The following is a 21969-nucleotide window of genomic DNA, read 5'->3' on the forward strand; positions in this document are numbered from 1 at the left end:
TTGGGGCAGTGTTTAGAATGGCAATAATTTGAATGTATCTAAAAAGTTAAATAAACTGTGAAACGTTTAAAAGTAGAATGGTATACCAAAAATGTTGAGATGAAAAATCTCCATTTACTGATATGGACATATTAAAAAAAAACAATTTAACAGGAAAATAGGGTGCAGTAGAGCAGTGTGCATCATGTACAATCTTTGAAGTGTGAGATGGGAATGTTCTATATTTGTATTTTCTTGTACGTGCATGAAAACTGGAATTGGACCTAAGGAACTTGGAATACTTACCATTCTTGGGAGAGACAGATGTAGGCATTAGATAGATGACTGAGAATGATAGAAAAGAGACTAAGAATTCATGATTATATAAATTTTTAGTGTTTTCTAGATTTTCAGTTATATTTTTTGGAAGTGAAATTAGAAGAAACATACTCCATCTTATAAGCATGTTACTAATTAGCAGTGGGACTGAACTGCCTCTGAGCTTTAAAGGGGATGTAACTACTTGAATATAAGTAAAGGATTAGATGTTTTCATAAAGTCCATTACAGTTGAAATATCTATTATTTCTTTAAAGTGACCCTCTGTTCTTTTTTTATTTTTGACATTTAAAGCTGGCTACATCTGGTTTAGTCAGAGACCAGACTATTGGTTATCCATTTTCTTTGAGCTGTATACATTTTACTTTTATGAGAAGAGAAATAGTAAGTAAACATGCAGATATCAGAAAGGATTCTTGAGTTATGTCATTAAAGTATTACTGATTTAATGCAACTTTCTTCATTGTATACAGCACAGATTTCACTTTCAACATTTTCAAAATAATGACCCTGAGGACAGGTTGCTGTCTTCAGAACTGTGAACTGAACCATAGTTATGTTTGTGCTCTGTTGATTGCTTTCACCCTTCTTATGTTAAACCCGTAAATCCAAACCCCTCAAGGTAGTCTCAGCTTCTCCTAAACCTACTCAAAATTTCAGCCTTTCTACCTCACTAACAACTGTTGAGCCTTTTCCCATGAAACATTATGTATGTTTTCTTTACAAATGGCAGTTATATTGAAAAGATGATGAATATATGACCAGATCCAACATTCAGTGTTAAATATATTTAATTGTATTCTCCTTTTCCAATAAAGAAAAATTTTGTAATATGTTAATTGAGATGTTTCATAAAGTTGCTTTATAAAGTTACAAAATTAAGACATTCATAATTCTACATTTCTTGATGTAACTTTATTGTGTAGAATGGAATTCTCCAGACCAGAATAATGGAGTGGGTAGCCATTCCCCCCTCCAGAGAATTTTCCCAACCTAGGGATCGAACCCAGGTCTCCCACATTGCAGGTGGATACTTTACCAGCTGAGCCACCAGGAAAGACCAAGAATACTGGAGTGGGTAGCCTATTCCTTCTCCAGGGTATCTTCCTGACCCAGGAATCGAACCAGGGTCTCCTGAATTGCAGGCAGATTCTTTACTAGCTGAACTATCAGGGAAGCCCTGTGTAGAATGCCAGTTGCAACTAATTAGGTTTATATGTGGAATATATATGTATGCATGTGTGATGTGTGTGTATGTATCATTATATAATATTTAAATTATGCAAAACATTATTTCATTGTGACTGTAATTTCAGAGTTGGAAAAGATCTTATAGAAAAGTCTTCACTATTCATATCATGTTGTAGAAACTGAAACTCAGAATGAATAAATACATAGTCACAAGTGTAGTTACTATAAGTATTGCAACTAGAACCTGTTGTCTCATTTACATTTTTAAATAACATCTTTATTGAGATATGATTCGCATACCATAAATTCACTCTTGTAGTGGTTCAGTGTTCATAAGGTAAGGTTGTGCACTCATCACCATTGTCTAACTTTGGATTATTTTTTTACCACTCCAAAAAGAATATCCATACCCATTAGCTGTCACTTTCAATTCAGTTCAATTCAGTTTGGTTTCTCAGTCGTGTCTGACTCTTTGCGACCCAATGGGCTGCAGCACGCCAGGCCTCCCAGTCCATCACCAACTCACAGAGTTTACTCAAACTCATGTCCATTGAGTCGGTGATGCCATCCAACCATCTCATCCTCTGTTGGCCCCTTCTCCTTCCCGCCTTCAATCTTTCCCAGCATCAGGGTCTTTTCCAATTCTTTGCATCAGGTGGACAGAGTATTGGAGTTTCAGCTTCAGCATCAGTCCTTCCAATGAATATTCAGGACTGACCTCCTTTAGGATGGACTGGTTGAATCTCCTTGCAGTCCAAGGGACTCTCAAGAGTCTTCTTCAACACCATAGTTCAAAAGCATCAATTCGTTGGAGCTCAGCTTTCTTTATAGTCCAACTCTCACATCCATACATGACTACTGGAAAAACCATAGCTTTGACTAGACAGACCTTTGTTGGCAAAGCAATGTCTCTGCTTTTTAATGTACTGTCTGGATTGGTCATAACTTTTCTTCCAAGGAGAAAACGTATTTTAATTTCATGGCTGCAGTCACCATCTACAGTGATTTTGGAGCCCCCCAAAATAAAGAGTGTCACTGTTTTCCACTGTTTCCCAGTCTATTTGCCATGAAGTGATGGAACCAGATGCCATGATCTTAGTTTTCTGAATGTTGATATTTAAGCCAACTTTTTCACTCTTTCATCAAGAGGCTCTTTAGTTCTTCTTCACCTTCTGCCATAAGGGTGGTGTCATCTGCATATCTGAGGTTATTGATATTTCTCCTGGCAATCTTGATTCCAGCTTCTGCTTCCTCCAGCTCAGCATTTCTCATGATGTACTCTGCATATAAATTAAATAAGGAGGGTGACAATATACAGCCTTGACTAACTCCTTTCCCAATTTGGAACCAGTCTGTTGTTCCATGTCCAGTTCTAACTGTTGCTTCCTTACCTGCATACAGATTTCTCAGGAGGCAGGTCAGGTGGTCTGGTATTCCCATCTCTTGAAGAATTTTCGACAGTTTTTTGTGATCCACACAGTCGAAAGCTTTGGCATAGTCAATAAAGCAGAAGTAGATGTTTTTCTGGAACTCTCTTGCTTTTTCAATGATCCAATGAATGTTGGCAATTTTATCTCTGGTTCCTCTGCCTTTTGTAAATCCAGTGTGAACATCTGGAAATTCACGGTTCACATACTGTTGAAGCTTGTCATGGAGAATTTTGAGCATTAGTGTGCTAGCTTGTGAGATGAGTGCAATCGTACAGTAGTTTGAGCATTTTTTGGCATTGCCTTTGTTTGGGATTGGAATGAAAACTGACTTTTTCCAGTCCTGTGGCCACTGCTGAGTTTTCCAAATTTACTGGCATATTGAGTGCAGCACTTCACCACTTCCTTTATCTCTGGTCACCACTGATCTACTTTTAGTCTTCATGAATTTGCTTTTTCTGGACATTTCATATAAATAGAATCATAGTATATGTGGCCTTTTGTGACTGGTTTCTTTCATTTAGTAAAATGTTTTCAAGGCATCCACATTGTCATATTATTTTTATTGACAAAGAATATTGCTTCAGATTTCCTAGGTGACACAGTGGTAAAGAATCCACCTGCCCAGTGCAAGAGATGCAGGTTTGATCCTTGCGTTGGGAAGATCCCCTGAAGTAGGAAATGGCAACACACTCCAGTATTCTTGCCTGGAAAATTTCATTGACAGAGGAGTCTCAAGGGCTACAGTCCACGGGGTCACAAAGAGTCAGCCACGACTGAGCGCACACACACAAACACACACACACACACAATAAGGACTTGCCTCTTGTGCTGATCCATTCATCAACTGATCAGCATACAAAGTGTTTTTCCCTTTGGGGGTATTATAAATAATCCTGCTGTAAATATTTGTGTATAAGTTTTGTGTGGATTTATGTGTTTGGTTTTCTTGAGTTGTATAATACTTTAAGAGTTGGATTGTTGGATGTTGCAGTAGTAGTGTTTTTAACATTTTGAGGAAGTGCCAAACTGTTTTCCAAAATGGCTGCACTATTTTACATTCCCATCACCAATGTATGAAGGCTTCAGTTTCTCCATATCCTCCCTAACACTTGTTGTTGGCTGCCCTTAATATATATACATACATATATATATATATATGTCTATATATATATATATATATGTATAAACCCTACTTGTGTGTGTGAAGTGGTATCTCATTGAAGTTCTGATTTGCTTTTCCCTAAGACTCATGATATTGAGTATCTTTTCATGTACTCATCGACCACTTGTGTATATTCCTTGGAGAAATAATATTTTGATTTTTTTTACCCAATTTTAATTAAATAATTTGACTTTTCCTTTTGAAGTTTTAAGAATTCTTTGTATATTCTCAGTACAAGTCCTTATCATATATATGATTTGCAGAAATATTTGCCCAAATTTGCAGGTTGTCTTCCACTTTTTTTGTGGTATCCTTTGATACACAGAAGTTTAAAATTTATATGAAGTACAATTTATCTCTTTTTACTTCTTTTATACATTCATTGTCATTTAAGGACCACTGGTCTAATCCAAGGTCACAAAGATTGCAGTTGGTTTATTCTAGGAGTTCATTTACATTTTTGACAGTTATTTTCCCAAAGTAGTTCATTATATGCAATTTAGTATAGGTTAAAAAACAAATAAGTGAACCAAGAAATATAATAGGAAGGATGTATTACATGTAGTTCATATAGTAACTTTCCCTTCATTTATTCAACAAACATCTTTTGGATACCTGCCCTAAAGCTGGCACAGTATTCTGTGCTGGGTATTTCTATATCAGTTCAGGTCAGGTCAGTTCAGTCACTCAGTCGTGTCCGACTCTTTGCAACCCCATGAACCGCAGCACGCCAGGCCTCCCTATCCATCACCAACTGCCAGAGTCTACCCAAACCCATGTTCATTGAGTCAATGATGCCATCCAGCCATCTCATCCTCTGTCGTCCCCTTCTCCTCCTGCCCTCAATCTTTCCCAGCATCAGGGTCTTCTCAAATGAGTCAGCTCTTTGCATCAGGTGGCCAAAGTATTGGAGTTTCAGCTTCAACATCAGTTCTTTCAATGAACACCGAGGACTGATCTCCTTTAGGATGGACTGGTTGGATCTCCTTGCAGTCCAAGGGACTCTCAAGATTCTTCTCTAACACCAAACTTCAAAAGCATCAATTCTTCAGTGCTCAGCTTTCTTTATAGTCCAGCTCTCACATCTATACATGACTACTGAAAAAACCATAGCCCTGACTAGACGGACCTTTGTTGGCAAAGTAACGTCTCTGCTTTTTAATATGCTGTCTACGTTGGTCATAACTTCCCTTCCAAGGAGTAAGTGTCTTTTAATTTTATGGCTGCAATCACCATCTGCAGTGATTTTGGAGCCCAGAAAAATAGTCAGCCACTGTTTCCGCTGTTTCCTCATCTATCTGCCATGAAGTGATGGGACCAGATTCCATGATCTTAGTTTTCTGAATGTTGAGCTTTAAGCCAACTTTTTCACTCTCCTCTTTCACTTTCATCAAGAGGCTCTTTAGTTCTTCTTCCCTTTCTGCCATAAGGGTGGTGTCATCTGCATATCTGACGTTATTGATATTTCTCCCGGAAATCTTGATTCCAACTTGTGCTTCCTCCAGCCCAGCGTTTCTCATGATGTACTCTGCATATAAGTTAAATAAACAGGGTGACAATATACAGCCTTGCCATACTCCTTTTCCTGTTTGGAACCAGTCTGTCGTTCCATGTCCAGTTCTAACTGTTGCTACCTGACCTGCGTATATAATGACATTTGATTTTATAACCAATTCCTTGTGGTAGTTATTATGTATTAATTTTTTCCAAAAGGAAATAGAGTTAAGTAACTTTCCTTCAGTTACTGTGTTGATAAAGAGTGAAGCTAGAGCAAAAACGGACAGTCTGATTTTAGAGCCTCCTGGAAACAAACCAAATAGCATAGTGAAATTCAAGAACCAGAGATCTGCCTGGGTTTGAAGAGTGGCCCCCTACTTCCTAGCACTTGAACTTATATTAGTTAATTGATTTATTTGTATTCCTTCTTTGCAAGTGCAGATAATAATAATAGAGCCGTTATGAGAATTAAATGGGTTCGTGTGTTTAAAGTACTTAAAACTGTGTTTGGTCCATTATTAATGCCTACAAAGTGTCAGTTATATATATTTATATAATTATAAATGATCACTGGTCTTATGGAATTGGCATTTCTATTAGAGGACACAGACATTGAACTAATAACTATGTAATTACAGAATTATAAATTTTGATAAGTGATATATAGAATATAGTAAATTTTTTAAAAAAATTATGAAAGAGATTAGGTAGTTCAATATACTCAAGTAGTTCTTTCTTCATTCTGTGCTATTGAGGATAAGGTCTTTTTCACTTGGTGTCACAGATGTCTATACAATAGTTCATGTTTTAATACGTGTAGAGTTTCAACATAGCAGTATATAAGGAGAAACGTTTTGATTAGGATAAAAATGTCCCTGAGTCTCAACTAAAAATTAGGTCATAGCCTATATTCAGATATACAGAAAAATTTCAGCATATGAAAATGTTTCATGAAGTCATCAGTTCAGTTCAGTCGCTCAGTCATGTCCGACTCTTTGCGACCCCATGAATTGCAGCACGCCAGGCCTCCCTGTCCATCACCAACTCCCGGAGTCCACCCAAACCCCTGTCCATCGAGTCGGTGATGCCATCCAACCATCTCATCTTCTGGCATCCCCTTCTCCTCCCTCCCCCAATCCTACCCAGCATTAGGATCTTTTCCAATGAGTCAATCCTTCGCATGAGGTGGCCAAAGTATTGGAGTTTCAGCTTCAACATCAGACCTTCCAATGAACACCCAGGATTGATCTCTTTTAGGATGGATTGATTGGATCTCCTTGCAGTCCAAGGGACTTTCAAGAGTCTTCTCCAACACCACAGTTCAAAAGCAGCAATTCTTCGGCGCTCAGCTTTCTTCACCGTCCAGCTCTCACATCCATACATGACCACTGGAAAAACCATAGCCTTGACTAGACAGACTTTTGATGGCAAAGTAATGTTTCTGCTTTTAAATATGCTATCTAGGTTGGCCATAACCTTCCTTCCAAGGAGTAAGCATCTTTTAATTTCATGGCTGCAGTCACCATCAGCAGTGATTCTGGGGCCCCCCCAAAAAAAGTCTGACACTGTTTCCACTGTTTCCCCATCTATTTCCCATGACATGATGGGACCAGATGCCATGATCTTAGTTTTCTGAATGTTGAGCTTTAAGCCAACTTTTTCACTCTCCTCTTTCACCTTCATCAAGAAGTTCTTTAGTTCTTCTTCACTTTCTGCCATAAGGGTGGTGTCATCCGCATATCTGAGGTTATTGATATTTCTCCCGGCAATGTTGATTCCAGCTTGTGTTTCTTCCAGCCCAGCGTTTCTCATGATGTACTCTGCATATAAGTTAAATAAGCAGGGTGACAATATACAGCCTTGACGTACTCCTTTTCCTATTTGGAACCAGTCTGTTGTTCCATGTCCAGTTCTAACTGTTGCTTCCTGACCTGCATACAGGTTTCTCAAGAGACAGGTCAGATGGTCTGGTATTCCCATCTCTTTCAGAATTTTCCACAGTTTATTGTGATCCACACAGTCAAAGGCTTTGGCATAGTCAATAAAGCAGAAATAGATGTATTTCTATGAACATGAAGTCATAGTTCCACTAAATTTAGTATAGCTACTTCAATTTCTGTTTAGAAACAGGGGTTTTAAAGTATACATCTACTAAAAATAGCAAATTAAATAATTTCAAGATAATAAAAATCCATTTATTCTTGTAAATTCCAGGCCTTTTGTCTTAAAAGTACTCAAAAGTCAAAAAAGTCACCATCATTATAGTGGTACTGTTGAACATCCAGTGACATAGGCATAATGATTAGATTTTGAAACATATTCATAAGAATCCTGGCCTAGGAACCAAAGACAAGAGAGCATTATATACATATGTTGGGAATATTTTGCCTAGCGGAGGACCTAAAGCATTCTTTCCTCAAATATAAGAGGTTTGTCTGGTCCCCTCTTCCTACTGAGTTGTCACACATCTAAGCTTTCTCTTTGGGAAACTATGAAGTCAAAACTAATCTTTCATAACAAAGTTTTTCATGTACTTTATTAAGTGTAATATAGATTAGCATCTCCCAAATTTCTTCATCATATATAATGTTCTGTTTTAAAACGTATGTTCTTTAATTTTTTTTTTTTAAATATCACAACCATTTTTTTCTCTTTTCACAGCAAAGAACACACTGACCTGCTGTTAATTCTGGCATTAGAGCTTGCTGGCTAGAAAAAGTGTTGGTAATTTGGAAAGAAATATCATAAATAAATGGGACTGAGTGCTGGATAAGGCCATGGACTACTTCATAATCCACCTAAGCAGATTTTTTATCCCCAGAAACATTTCTACAAGTTAACAAAAGTAGGACAAGGGAAATGTGTGTTTTGTGTGTGTGTGTGTGTGTGTGTGTCTGTAGAAAGAGGAATATCCTGTAACCATGACTAGTGACTCCTAAGTAGATTGTAAATCTGTATATAATATATACTTGATGAAAAAGCCGGAATAAATGGTAGGCCAGTTGCTCAGTGCCACCCTATGTATAAGAGCTGAATAATCAGCCAGCATATAACATTAAGAATTTTCTGCAATGAAGGTTGGAAGGTGGGAATTCATTTTTCAAATAAATTTTGAATTTTTCTCCCTTGTCAATCATTTATAGGATGTGATTATCTTCCCCCGCCCCCTCCCCAATCCTTCCCACTACTAGACACACCTGAGAGTTAGCTGGTCCTTGGATGAAGAACAGTAGCACTATTCTTAGTACAGTGGCTAAGTTTTGGCTAGAAAAAAAGGACTTTGAGATTCAAGGCTAGAGAATAAGGTGTAGAAGCACAGAGAATTATTTAAGAAACTCTAGGTTTAGCTTCAGATGTGGCTTCTTTGTCTTCTCTGTCCCAGTATCTAGTAAGGTGGAAAGTCGGATCTCTCTGACTAACAAGTGTGTGTGTTAGTTGCTCAGTCATGTCTCTTTGTGACCCCATGGGCTGTAGCCTCCCAGGCTCCTCTGTCCATGGAATTCTCCAGGCAAGAATACTGGAGTGGGTAGACATTCCCTTCTTTAGGGGATCTTCCTGATCCAGGGATTGAACTTGGGTCTCCTGCATTGTGGGCAGATTCTTTACGTCGGAGCCCAGGGAACCTGGACTCCTTACCCTCCATTATCTACTCAGATGTGCTCTCATTATGACTTGCTATCTTAACCTTGAGGAATGAGGAGGGGGTGGAAAAGGTACAAATGAAAGAAAGATCAGAAAAAATGTTGGGGAATAGGGAGAGGGACAAATAATACACAGTTCAGTTTTTAAAGATAGCTTGGGAAGCCTGCAATGCTGGGCAAGACATTTCTCATTCTGAGCAAACAGATGTTTCTGTGTAGGGGGGTTGATCTTTGGGTGTTATAACTATAAATGCACATTCTTAAAACTGTGGGAGCTGGTTGAAAGAGAGAAAAAATGAATTGGCATCTCAGTCGCCTCTACCCACTAGTATGTTCAGTTAGGGAGATTATACAGTTAAAGTATCGGACATTACTTTCACCACCAGATGCATCCACAACTGGGCATTGTTTCCACTTTGGCTCAGCCTCTTCATTCCTTCTGGAGCTATTTCTTTGCTCTTCTCCAGTAGCATATTGGGTACCTGCCAACCTGGGGAGTTCATCTTTCAGTGTCCTATCTTTTTGCCTTTTCATACTGTTCTTGAGATTCTCAAGGCAAGAATACTGAAGTGTTTTGTCATTCTGTTCTCCAGTGGACCATGTTTTGTCAACTCTCCACCATGACCCACCTGTCTTGGGTGGCCCTACATGGCATGGCTCATAGTTTCATTGAATTAGACAAGACTGTGATCCATGTGATCAGTTTGATTAGTTTTCTGTGTTTGTGGTTTTCATTCTGTCTGCTCTCTGATGGATGAGGATAAGAGGCTTGTGAAAACTTCCTGATGGGAGGTACTGGCTGTGGGGAAAACTGGGTCTTGCTCTGATGGGCCAGCCTATGCTCAGTAAATCTTTTTTATTTTTTTCATTAATTTTTTATTGAAGGATAATTGCTTTACAGAATTTTCTGTTTTTCTGTCAAACCTCAATCATCGATAGGTATACATATATGCTCAGTAAATCTTTAATCCAATTTTATGCTGATGGGTGGAGCCACGTTCCCTCCCTGTAGTTTAGCCAAAGGCTATTGGCAGTAATTGTGACCTCCTTCAAAAGGAATTATGCCTGGTTCCAAATTGGGAAAGGAGTATGCCAAGGCTGTATATTGTCACCCTGTTTCTTTAACATATATGCAGAGTACATCACATGAAATACTAGGCTGGATAAACTACAAACTATAATCAAGATTGCCAGAGAAATAACAGTAACCTCAGATATGCAGATCATACCACCCTTATGGCAGAGTTCAGTTCAGTCTTTCAGTCCTGTCTCTTTGTGACCCCATGAACTGTAGCACCCCGGGCTTCCCTGTCCATCACCAACTCCCAGAGCTTACTCGAATTCATGTCCATCATGTCAGTGATACTGTCCAACCATTTCATCCTCGGTCGTCTCCTTCTCCTCTTGCCTTCAAACTTTCCCAGCATCAGGGTCTTTTCAAATGAATCAATTCTTCACATCAGGTGACCAAAGTATTGGAGCTTCAGCTTGAGTATCAGTCCTTCCAATGAATATTCAGGATTGATTTCCTTTAGGACAGACTGGTTTGATCTCCTTGCAGTCCAAGAGACTCTCAAGAGTCTTCTCCAACACCACAGTTCAAAAAAATCAATTCTTTGGTGCTTAGCTTTCTTTACAGTCCAACTCTCACATCCATACATGACTATTGGAAAAACCATAGCCTTAACTAGATGGACATTTGCTGGCAAAGTAATGTCTCTGCTTTTTAATATGCTGTTTAGGTTGTTCATAGCTTTTCTTCTAAGGAGCAAGCATCTTTTAATTTCATGACTGCAGTCACCATCTACAGTGACTTTGGAGCCCAAGAAGGTAAAGTCTGTCACTATTTCCATTGTTTCCACATCTATTTGCCATGAAGTGATGGGACCAGATGCCATGATCTTAGTTTTTTTAATTTTGAGTTTTAAGCCAGCTTTTTCACTCTCCTATTTCACTTTGATCAAGAGGTTCTTCAGTTCCTCTTCGTTTTTTGCCATAAGGGTGGTGTCATCTGCATATCGGAGGTTATTGATATTTTCCCAGCAATCTTGATTCCACTTGTGCTTCATCCAGTCCAGTGTTTCTCATGATGTACTCTGCATATAAGTTAAATAAGCAGGGTGACAATATACAGCCTTGACTGACTCCTTTTCCCATTTGGGACCAGTCTGTTGTTCCATGTCCAGTTCTAACTGTTGCTTCTTGACTTGTATACATATTTCTCAGGAGGCAAGTAAGGTGATCTGATATTCCCATCTGTTGAAGAATTTTCCACAGTTTGTTGTGGTCCACACTGTCAAAGACTTTATTGTAGTCAATAAAGCAGAAATAGATTTTTTTCTGGAACTCTCTTGCATTATCGCTGATCCAATGGATCAGAAAGCAGAAAGCAAAGAGAAACTAAAGAACCTCTTCATGAAAGTAAAAGAGAAGAGTGAAAAAGCTGGCTTAAAACCTGGCATTCAAAAAACTAAGATCATGGCCTCTGGTCCCATCACTTCATGGCAAATAGATGGGGAAATAATGGAAACAGTGAGAGACTTTATTTTTTTTTTGGGGGGGGCCTCCATAATCATGCACATGGTGACTGCAGCCATGATTTTAAAAGACTCTTGCTCCTTGGAAGAAAAACTATGACCAACTTAGCATATTAAAACTCAGAGACATTACTTTGCCAACAAAGGTCCATCTAGTCAAAGCTATGATTTTTCCAGTAGTCATGTATGGATGTGAGAGTTGGACCGTAAAGAAGGCTGAGGACCAAAGAATTGCTGCTTTTGAACTGTGGTGTTGGAGAAGACTCTCGAGAGTCCCTTGGACTGCAAAGAGTTCAAACTCGTCAATCCTAAGGAAATCAGTCCTGAATATTCATTGGAAGGACTGATGCTGAAGCTGAAACTCCAATACTTGGGCTACATCGACTAAAAAAGATGCACAACTTTAGAGTTGTTTTATTTGGGGGCAAAATGAGGACTTCAGCCCAGGAGACAGCATCTCAGATAGGTCTGAGAGACTCCTGCAAAGTGGCAGTGGGTGAAGGTCAATATATAAGGTTTTGGTGAAGGGGGAGTTCAGTACCATTAATCACTCATTTTACAAAAGGTTTTTTTTTTAGTCATGAGGATCTGATGTCACCATGAAGGGATTTACTGCTTCTCTAGATATGAGAACATGCAAGGACTGAGATCATAAAATCTGTTCCTGAGAACACGTGCTTATTTGCTCTGTCGTGTCTGATTCTTTGCAACCCCATGGTCTATGGCCCACCAGGCTCCTCTGTCCATGGGGATTCTCCAGGCAAGAATACTGGAGTAGATTGCCATGCTCTCCTGCAGGGGATCTTCCCAGTCCAGGGATTGAACTTAGTTCTCCTGCGTTGCAGGTGAATTTTTTACCTCTGAGCTGCCCTGTAAGTCCAAGAACCCTGGAGTGGGTAGCTTATTCCTACCCCAGGGGAACTTCCTGACCCAGGAATCGAACAGGGGTCTCCTGCACTACAGCTGGATTCTTTACCAGCTGAGCTATCAGAGAAGCCCTCCTAAAAACATCCAACTCTCCAAAGAACTGTTCCACCAGATTCCCTGGAGCACAGAGTGCCTCACTTCACTCTGAACTCCCTCAGGGATTGTTCAAAGTCAACAGCTATAGCAGCACAGGATTCAGTCTCCTCACTCATCAACAGAGGCAGATAACAAATGCATTTGTTGTTTAGTTGTTGGCAATGCTCTTGGTAAGTGCCAGTTTGTAGTTGACAGCCACCTGATGTGAAGAGCTGACTCATTAGAAAAGACCCTGATTCTGGGAAAGACTGAAGGCAGGAGAAGAAGCAGACAACAGAGGATGAGATAGTTGGATGGCATCATTGACTCAATGGACATGAGTTTGAGCAAGCTCTGGGAGATGGTGAAAGACAGGGAAGCTTGACATGCTGCAGTCCATGGGGTTGCAAAGAGTCTGACATGACTGAGTGACTGAACAACAGAAGTTAAAGCAGAAACTGACTGCCACACCCTTGAGAGAGCTTTTTAGGAGTGGCCAAGGATTGTGTTCCTTGTTTATATCTCTCTGTTATTTTTTTTTTTCACCACTTTGAAAATTTGTACTCAATAAGGAAACATGTTCCGTTTTCTAAAGCTTTGTGCTTACTACACTGGCTTCATGGCAAAATTGAAGCAGTATTGCATTCATGTATGCTATTTTTCTAGTAGCACTTTTTGGGATTATTTTAAACTTTTCTATAATATATGATATTTATACTTTTTATAGTCAAATATGGTTTTACCTTTTTGGTGCTTCATTTCTTATTCTTAATCCTCCTAAATCTAAAAAGAATTCCAATTTTAAATCTCCTGTCTTTTACTTTTCTTTATATCCTTCTTGAAAACTTTTCCTGATTTTAGTATGTTACAATTTCTTTTAGGGAATTATGTCTTTCCTCTGAGTCTCATCTATTTTATTCGTCAGTGTCAGTGTCTTCTAAGTTTTTATATATCTCATTTATTTCTAATTCTTTTAAACTTTATTTTGTTTTTATGCCATGTCTTCTCATGATATTTCTTTTTTGAATTGTTTCCCTGCAATTTTTCTTGTATTTTTTATAATATGGCTTGTGATTACTATGCAAAAATAGAAGTATGCCGTAGGAGCTGTGGCATGGAAAAAGAAAGCCTCTTTTCCTCTAGTTGTCACATAATTGCCTTTCCAGTTTCACTTAATATATTTCCAGTTCGTTTTTATGAAGATGTTTTAAAAAGTGTGGACCATTTAAAAAGCATTTTTTGAATTGTTAAAATATTGTTTCTGTTTTATGTTCGGCTTTTGGCCGCGAGACATATGGGATCTTAGCTCTTGACCATCTATCCTCTATCCCTTGCATCAAACCTCTATCCCTTGCATTGGAAGGTGGAGTCTTAACTACTAGACCACCAGGGAATTCCCTCTCATTCTTTTAGGCACATAGTCTCCAAAGATTCTAGAGACCTGCAGATTAACTCTACAGAGTGCTATGGTATATTCTAGGTGGGTAGAATATTTAATTTACAGGCATACCTTGACAATATTGTTGGTTCAGCTCAAGACCACGGCAGTAAAGTGAATATTGCAATAAGGCGAGTTGAATTTTCTGGTTTGCCAATGCATATGAAAGTTATATCTATACTATATTGTAGTCTATTGAGTGTGCAATAGCATCAGGTCTAAAAAGCAATGTTTGTACATTAATTAAAAAATACATTATTGCTAAAAACTGCTAACCATCATCCGAGCCTTCAGCAAGTCATAGTTTTTGCTGGTGGAGGGTCTTGCCTCAATGTTGATATCTGCTAACTTATCAGCGTGGTGGGTGCTGAATGTTGGGGTGATTGTGACAGTTTCTTAAAATAAGACAAAGTGAAGTTTGCTCCATGGATTGACTCTTCCTTACTCAAACCATTTCTCTGTAACATGCAATGCTATTTATAGCATTTTACCAACAGTATTAGTTATTTGGAAATTGGAGTCAATTCTCCCAAACCTTCTCACTGCTTATCAGCTAAGTTTATATAATATTCTAAAGCTTTTTGTTACTATTTCAAGTCTTTCCAACATCTTTGCCAGAAGTAGATTCCATCTCTAGAGAGCGCTTTCTTTGCTTATCCATAAAAAGCAGCTCCTTATCCCTTAAAGGTTTATCATGATATTGCAACAGTTCAGTCATGTCTTTAGGCTCCACTTCTATTTCTAGTTGTCTTACTGTGTTCACCACATCTGCAGTCCCTTCCTCCAATGAAGTCTTGAACCCCTCAAAGTTATCTATGAGAGTTGGAATAAACTTCTTTCAAACTCCCAAAATGTTGATTTTTTGGCCTCTTCCCATTAGTTGTGAATGTTCTTAATGGCCTCTAAAATGGTGAATCCTTTCCAGAAGGTTTTCAGTTGACTTTCCCTAGGTCTATCAGAAAAACCAACTACTATGGCAGCTTTAGTCTTAAGAAATGTGTTTCTTGAATAGTAAGACTTGAATGATAAAATGGCATCTTGATCCATGGGCTGCAGAATGAATGTTGCATTAACAGGCATGAAAACAATATGAATATTGTTGCATATCTACATCAGACATTTTGGGTGATAAGTGCATTGTCAATGAACAGTTATAGTTTGAAAGGGATTAATTTTTTCTGAGAAATAGATCTCAACAGTGAGTTAAAAATATTCAGCAAATCTGTTTATAAACAGATGCCCAGGATGTGTCACTGCATTTATGGAGCACAAGCAAGAGGTGTCATTACTTAGTTGCTAAGTCATATTTGACTCTTTTGCGACCCCGTGGACTGTAGCCCACCAGGCTTCTCTGTCCACGGGATTTTCCAGGCAAGAATACTGGAGTGAGTTGACATTTCCTTCTCCAGGGGACCTTCCCCACCCAAGAATCGAACCCACATCTCCTGCATTAGCAGACAGATTCTTTACCACTGAGCCATGAGGGAAACTCTGATGGCTTACAAGCAAAGTAGATTTAACATAATTCTTAAAGGTCTAGGACTTTTAGAGTGATAAATGAGCACTGGCTTCAATTTAAAGTCACTAAGTGGATTAACCTCTTAACAAGAGAGTCAACCTGGACTATTAAGTTTGAGGCCTGAAACTTCTGTCTTCTCCTGTCTAGCAGTGGAAGTCTTTGTGTATTCTTATAATAGAAGGCTGTATGATTTACATTGAAAATCTGTTTAGTTTAGCCACCTTTTAAAATTATTTTAGCTAAATCTTCTGGATAACTTCATGCAGCTTCTGCCTTAGCAGTTGCTGCTACACCTAACTTTTATGTTATAGAGATGGTTTCTTTCCTTAAACCTCAGGAATCAACCTTGCTGGCTTCAGATTTTTCTTCTGCAGCTTCCTCACCCCTCTCAGCCTTCATGGACTTGAACAGAGTTAGGGACTTGCTCTGGACTAGCTTTGGCTTAAGGCAATATTGTACCTGGTTTGATCTTCTGTCTAGACCACTAAAACACCCTCCATATCCGCAGTAAGGCTGTTTCGCTTTCTTAACATTTGTGTGTTCACTGGAGTAGCACTTATAATTTCCTTCAAGAACTTTTCCTTTGCTTTCATAACTTGGCTAACTGGCCCAAGAGGCCTAGCTTTTCACCTGTCTTTGCTTTTGACCTGCTTGCTCTCTAAGCTTAATCATTACTAGCTTTTGATTTTAAATGAGAGACATATGTCTGTTCCTTTCACTTGACCACTTAGTTGCCATTGTAGACTTATTAATTGGCCTAATTTCAGTATAGTGTCTCAGGGAATAGGGAGAACCAAGGAAGGGAGAGAGGCAAGGAAATGGCCAGTTGGTGGGACAGTCAGAACACATACATTTATTTAGCTCATCATCTTATATGGACATGGTTCTTGGCATCCCCAAGCATAGTAACATACATAGTAACATCAGAAATCATTGATCAAAGATTTTTCTAACTAATATAATAATAATTTAAAAGTTTGACATATTGCAAGATTTAGCAAAATATGATACAGGGACTCAAAGTCAGCAAATGATATTGGAAAATGACACCAAAAGACTTACTCTATGCAGGCTTGCGCTCAACCTTTAATTGGTTAAAAACAAACAAACAAACAAACAAAAAAACCTAAAACAAACAACAGCCAGTATCTGCAAACCCCGGTAAAGTAAAGCATAATAAAATCAGGTATATCTATATAGATATTTGTTGCTTTCTGATACATGTGTCACTCAACTTAAAATTCATGGCATTTCAGACAGTGTTACTTTTGCAGGTGAATTTACAAGTTGCCATTTGAGATAGTTTTTTCTGAAAATTGGAACTAGAGAACATTTAGGAACTTGAATTTTTAACATATATGAGTTACTGGTATAGCAAAACCATAATATGTAAAAATGGAAACTAACGTGCAACATAAATTAAAAATGCACATTATAAACATATTGTATATCTGTGTTATATGATGAGTGAAACTAATCCAGTAATTATTTAAATAATATGAAACTCCTTCCTATGTATTCAGATTCGGCACCATGACAGAGATTCTGGAAAGAAGGCAAGAGGTACAACCGGCATACTCAGAATTTATTCAAGGGGATGTGCACTGGTCACAACAGTGGTGTTCTTTTTCTTTGTTAATTTGGTGGAATCTTTGCTGCATCACTTTACCCTTGGATATTTCACTATCTTTTCTCTGCCATCAACACTCATTATAAAGAAAGAAGTAGGATATGGCTATAATGTACTCTTGGTGTGGCCACTCTAGTTCATTAGACTACTGAGATTCCTTTTTTAAGAAAATCTTAATGTTACATCCAAACTCAACGTAGCCCTTTAGCTTGTTTCCAGGCAGTCCTAATTGTGACTGTATCCTTCACCATGGTGTTACAGCAGTTCTGACATTATTTTCTGAGAATCATCTTTTCCTCTGCCTTTGAAAACTCTCCAGCTCTGTCTTTTTGTAGGGAGTGGGCTTCTATTTGGGCATATATTCTCAGTAGGCTTTGTTCCTTCATGGTGAGATTTAGTATTGTACCACGTTTATTGACTCTAGAGCAGTACATGTAACTGTGATATAGATTAGCTGTTCTTGTTAAAGACTATGTTTCGAAGTTACTGTACATCAGTATCAACAGAAAGCTCCATTGATGGACACAATTCTTGCATCCATAAACATTTATTGCATACCTATTTTGTATGCAGTGAATCCTCAAGAACTATTCTGGGCACTGGAAACTCCAAACTGAACAAATTAGGCCAAATCTGTAGACCCATAGAGCTGACTAGAAACACAATTTTTACACAGAAACAGGGTGGTAAGAGCCTGGGGTCTGAAGTTAAACCTGGATCCAAATTCTACTTTGAGTATATTTCAGATTTTTGATCTTGGGCCTCTCATTTCATTTATGATACAGGTTAATAATCCTTTATCTCAAACTCTGGGGGCAAATAGGTTTCCGAGTTCAGAAATATTGAGTTTTTGGAAAGGTAATATGGTACATATCTATTCAATACATAATAACCTCAGCAGGTCTGCAGCAGGACCCTGTACTTTTTGCAAAGAAACATACTGATTCTCACTCTCAGTGAAACAAGTTAAAAGTGCCAATAGCCTTATCTCAGTTCAGGTCAATATTTGCCACCAAAATGGCTTAAATGTCAGATTTATGAAAAAATAACAACAACAGAAATGAGTTTTGGTTTTTACTATTTTTCAGTTTCAAAACTGTAGCTAAGAGTTATGGATCTATAGTATCTACTCCCCAGCATTGTTTTAAGAACTGAGAAAGCAGTTCATGTCTTCCCAACACAGGTTCTAGCATGTGGACAGTGCATATCTATTATTAATATCAGCTTTGGTCTGGCTATTTTGTTAATAAGTGAAAATTATTATTGACTCAGCTATTTCAGCTGAAAATTCTGTACTTGAACTTCTTTCATTTGACATCAGACCTCACCTCAAATTATCATTGTAAAATGGACCTTGAGGATTTTCCTGTGAAAACATTATGAAACAGAGGTTTGTGAAACTTGCTTCACTTTTTACTTGTTCTTGGTATTGTCTTTAAAAATCCCACAATATCCCCACCACCAGTTTTTGATTTTTTTAATCAGTTGCTTAATTTTTTTCCATCTTTTACGTCTTAAGGATTTTCATATATTGTTTCAAAATGTACTGAGGCATTCTTAATAATAGATTTGTAACTTTTATGAGTATAGTATATTTATTGTTTTTGCTGCCTCCAAATTTTCAGATCTAAGACAAATTTAGTATCCATCATTTCTTCACTAAAATATCTTCATTTTCTACTTTCATTGCAAATATATGATATCCTATTATTTGTGTCAGATTGTGTGTGTGTGTGTGTGTGTACGTTTTAAGTTGCTTCTGTTGAGTTTGCCTAGAAAAGTAACTATCATTATACTGATTGTTTCAGGAAATATGTTAGCAGTTTTATGTATAGTTCCGTTTGGAAATAAGATGTATTTCTAAATTGGAGACTATACTGTGTGCCAACTAATTTATTGTATATTTACGAAGAGTATTTGTGTTTCATCAAAAAATCAAATTATTTCTTTGTAATGTAAATAGTGTCTTCAGTTCAGTTCCGTCACTCAGTCATGTCTGACTTTTGCAGCCCCATGGACTGTAGCACGCCAGGCTTCCCTGTCCACCACCAACTCCTGGAGTTTACTCAAACTCCTGTCCATTAAGTCGGTAATGCCATCCAAGCATCTCATCCTCTGTCATCCCCTTCTTCTCCTGCCTTCAATCTTTACCAGCATCAGGGTCTTTCCAGTGAGTCAGTTCTTTGCATCAGGTGACGAAAGTATTGGAATTTCAGCTTCAACATCAGTCCTTCCAATGAATATTCAGGACTGATTTCCTTTAGGATGGACTGGTTGGACCTCCTTGCTGTACAAGGGATTCTCAAGAGTCTTCTCCAACACCATAGTTCAACACCATCAGTTCTTTGGCTCTCAGCTTTCTTTATAGTCCAACTCTCACATCTATACGTGACCACTGGAAAAACCATAGCTTTGACTAGATGGACCTTTGTTGGCAAAATAATGTCTCTGCTTTTTAATATGCTGTCTAGTTTGGTCATAACTTTTCTTCCAAGGAGCTAGAGTCCTTTAGTTTCATGGCTGCAGTCACCATCTGCAGTGATTTTGGAGCCTCCAAACATAAAGTCTATCATTGTTTCCCCATCAATTTGCCATGAAGTGATGGGACCATATGCCATGATCTTAGTTTTCTGAATGTTGAGTTTTAAGCCACCTTTTTCATTCTCCTCTTTCACTTTCATCAAGAAGCTCTTTAGTTCTTTTTCCCTTTCTGCCATAAGGGTGGTGTCATCTGCATAACTGAGGTTATTCATAATTCTCCTGGCAGTTTTGATTCCAGTTTATGCTTCATCCAACCTGGCATTTCATGTGATGTACTCTGCATATAAGTTAAATAAGCAGGGTGACAATATACAGCCTTGACTGACTCTTTTCTCCATTTGGAACCAGTCTGTTGTTCCATGTCCGGTTCTAACTGTTGCTTCCTGACCTGCATACAGATTTCTCAAGAGACAAGTCAGGTGGTCTGGTATTCCCATCTTTTTCAGAATTTTCCACAGTTTATTGTGATCCACACAGTCAAAGGCTTTGGCATAGTCAGTAAAGCAGAACTAGATGTTTTCTGGAACTCTCTTGCTTTTTTGATGATCCAGTGGATGTTGGCAATTTGATCTCTGGTTCCTCTGCCTTTTCTAAATCTAGCTTGAACATCTGGAAATTCACAGTTCACATACTGTTGAAGCCTGGCTTGGAGAATTTTGAGCATTACTTTGGTAGCATGTAAGATGAGTGCAATTGTGCAGTAGTTTGAGCAGTCTATGGCATCGCCTTTGTTTGGGATTGGAATGAAAACTGACCTTTTCCAGTCCTGGGGCAACTGCTGAGTTTTCCAAATTTGCTAGCATATTGAGTGCAGCACTTTTGCAGCATCATCTTTTAGGATTTAAAATAACTCAACTGGAATTCCATCACCTCCACTAGCTTTGTTCATAGTGATGCTTTCAAGGCCCACTTGTCTTCGCATTCCATGATGTCTGGCTCGAGGTGAGTGATCACACCATTATGGTTATCTCGATCATGAAGATCTTTTTTGTATAGTTCTTCTGTTTATTCTTGCCACCTCTTCTTAATATCTTCTGCTTCCGTTAGGTCCATACCATTTCTGTCCTTTTATTGTGCCCATCTTTGCGTGAAATATTCCCTTGGCCTCTATAATTTTCTTGAAGAGATCTCTAGTCTTTCCCATTCTATTGTTTTCCCCTGTTTCTTTGCACTGATCACTGAGGAAGTCTTACTTATCTCTCCTTGCTAAATTGTATTTACATTCTGTTTTTGAAAGTCCTAATTCTGAAAATATAGAAGCGAAGAAAAGAAAGAGAACAGCATCAAAACCTAGATAATAATGGTTTCTATAATGTTGATTTATCAGTTTTATATTTCTCTTATTTAACTTCAGAGATTTTCTTATATCACTAAAAGCATTTTAAATTTAGAATTAAATTATATGAATTAAACACATCTTATTTTCTACTTTCACATTAATTTATTACACTTAAAACCTCATTAACTAATAATTTGTGATAACAGCTATTCATTTCTGCCATAGTATATAGGATCATTATTAGCCTATCCACATACCCTGTGGCACTTTACAAGACAGAAACACTGAATTGCTTATAGGTCACCAAGCACACCTTGACATTTCAGACTTTATCCCTTTACACTTGCTTTCCCTTTGCCTGTAATAAATACCCTCCTCTTTTTTGTTCTCTGGAACCAATCCGATGTGACCTTCACAATGCAAATTGAAGGTCGTTACTCTCATAAATATTCTAGACAGTCATAGGAATCATTTCTTTGCTTTATTTTGGATATTTTTGTGTGTTTTCTCTTTTGCATGTCTTTTTTTTTTTTATTACAATACATTTTATTAAATTTTTTTGAGTTTCTTGAGAGGAGACTCATTTATCTCTGTAGTCCTAACAAAGCATTCCCTCTATTTTTGTTGTTTGCCACGGGGTTTAAAATAAATTGAACCTAAGTTAAACCAAGTTTGTTAGGCAAAGAATGATCTAGTTCATTGAAATACTTAAAAACTATGCTAAGATTTGTTAATAAATGCAATGGTGGAAGAGGTGGAGAAGTTTACATTCAGACCTTGATATG

At 38.0% G+C, this 21969-nt stretch overlaps 1 protein-coding gene across 4 annotated transcripts in view; it reads left to right on the forward strand.

Annotated features, from left to right (window-relative positions):
- Positions 1 to 21969, forward strand: part of GRID2 (glutamate ionotropic receptor delta type subunit 2) — a 1592807-nt gene that overhangs the window by 119549 nt on the left and 1451289 nt on the right. The window lies entirely within an intron of this gene.

The sequence above is a fragment of the Giraffa tippelskirchi genome, chromosome 1, assembly GCF_054371585.1.
Source record: "Giraffa tippelskirchi isolate mGirTip1 chromosome 1, T2T-mGirTip1v1.2.pri, whole genome shotgun sequence".
NCBI classification, from domain to species: Eukaryota; Metazoa; Chordata; class Mammalia; order Artiodactyla; family Giraffidae; genus Giraffa; species Giraffa tippelskirchi.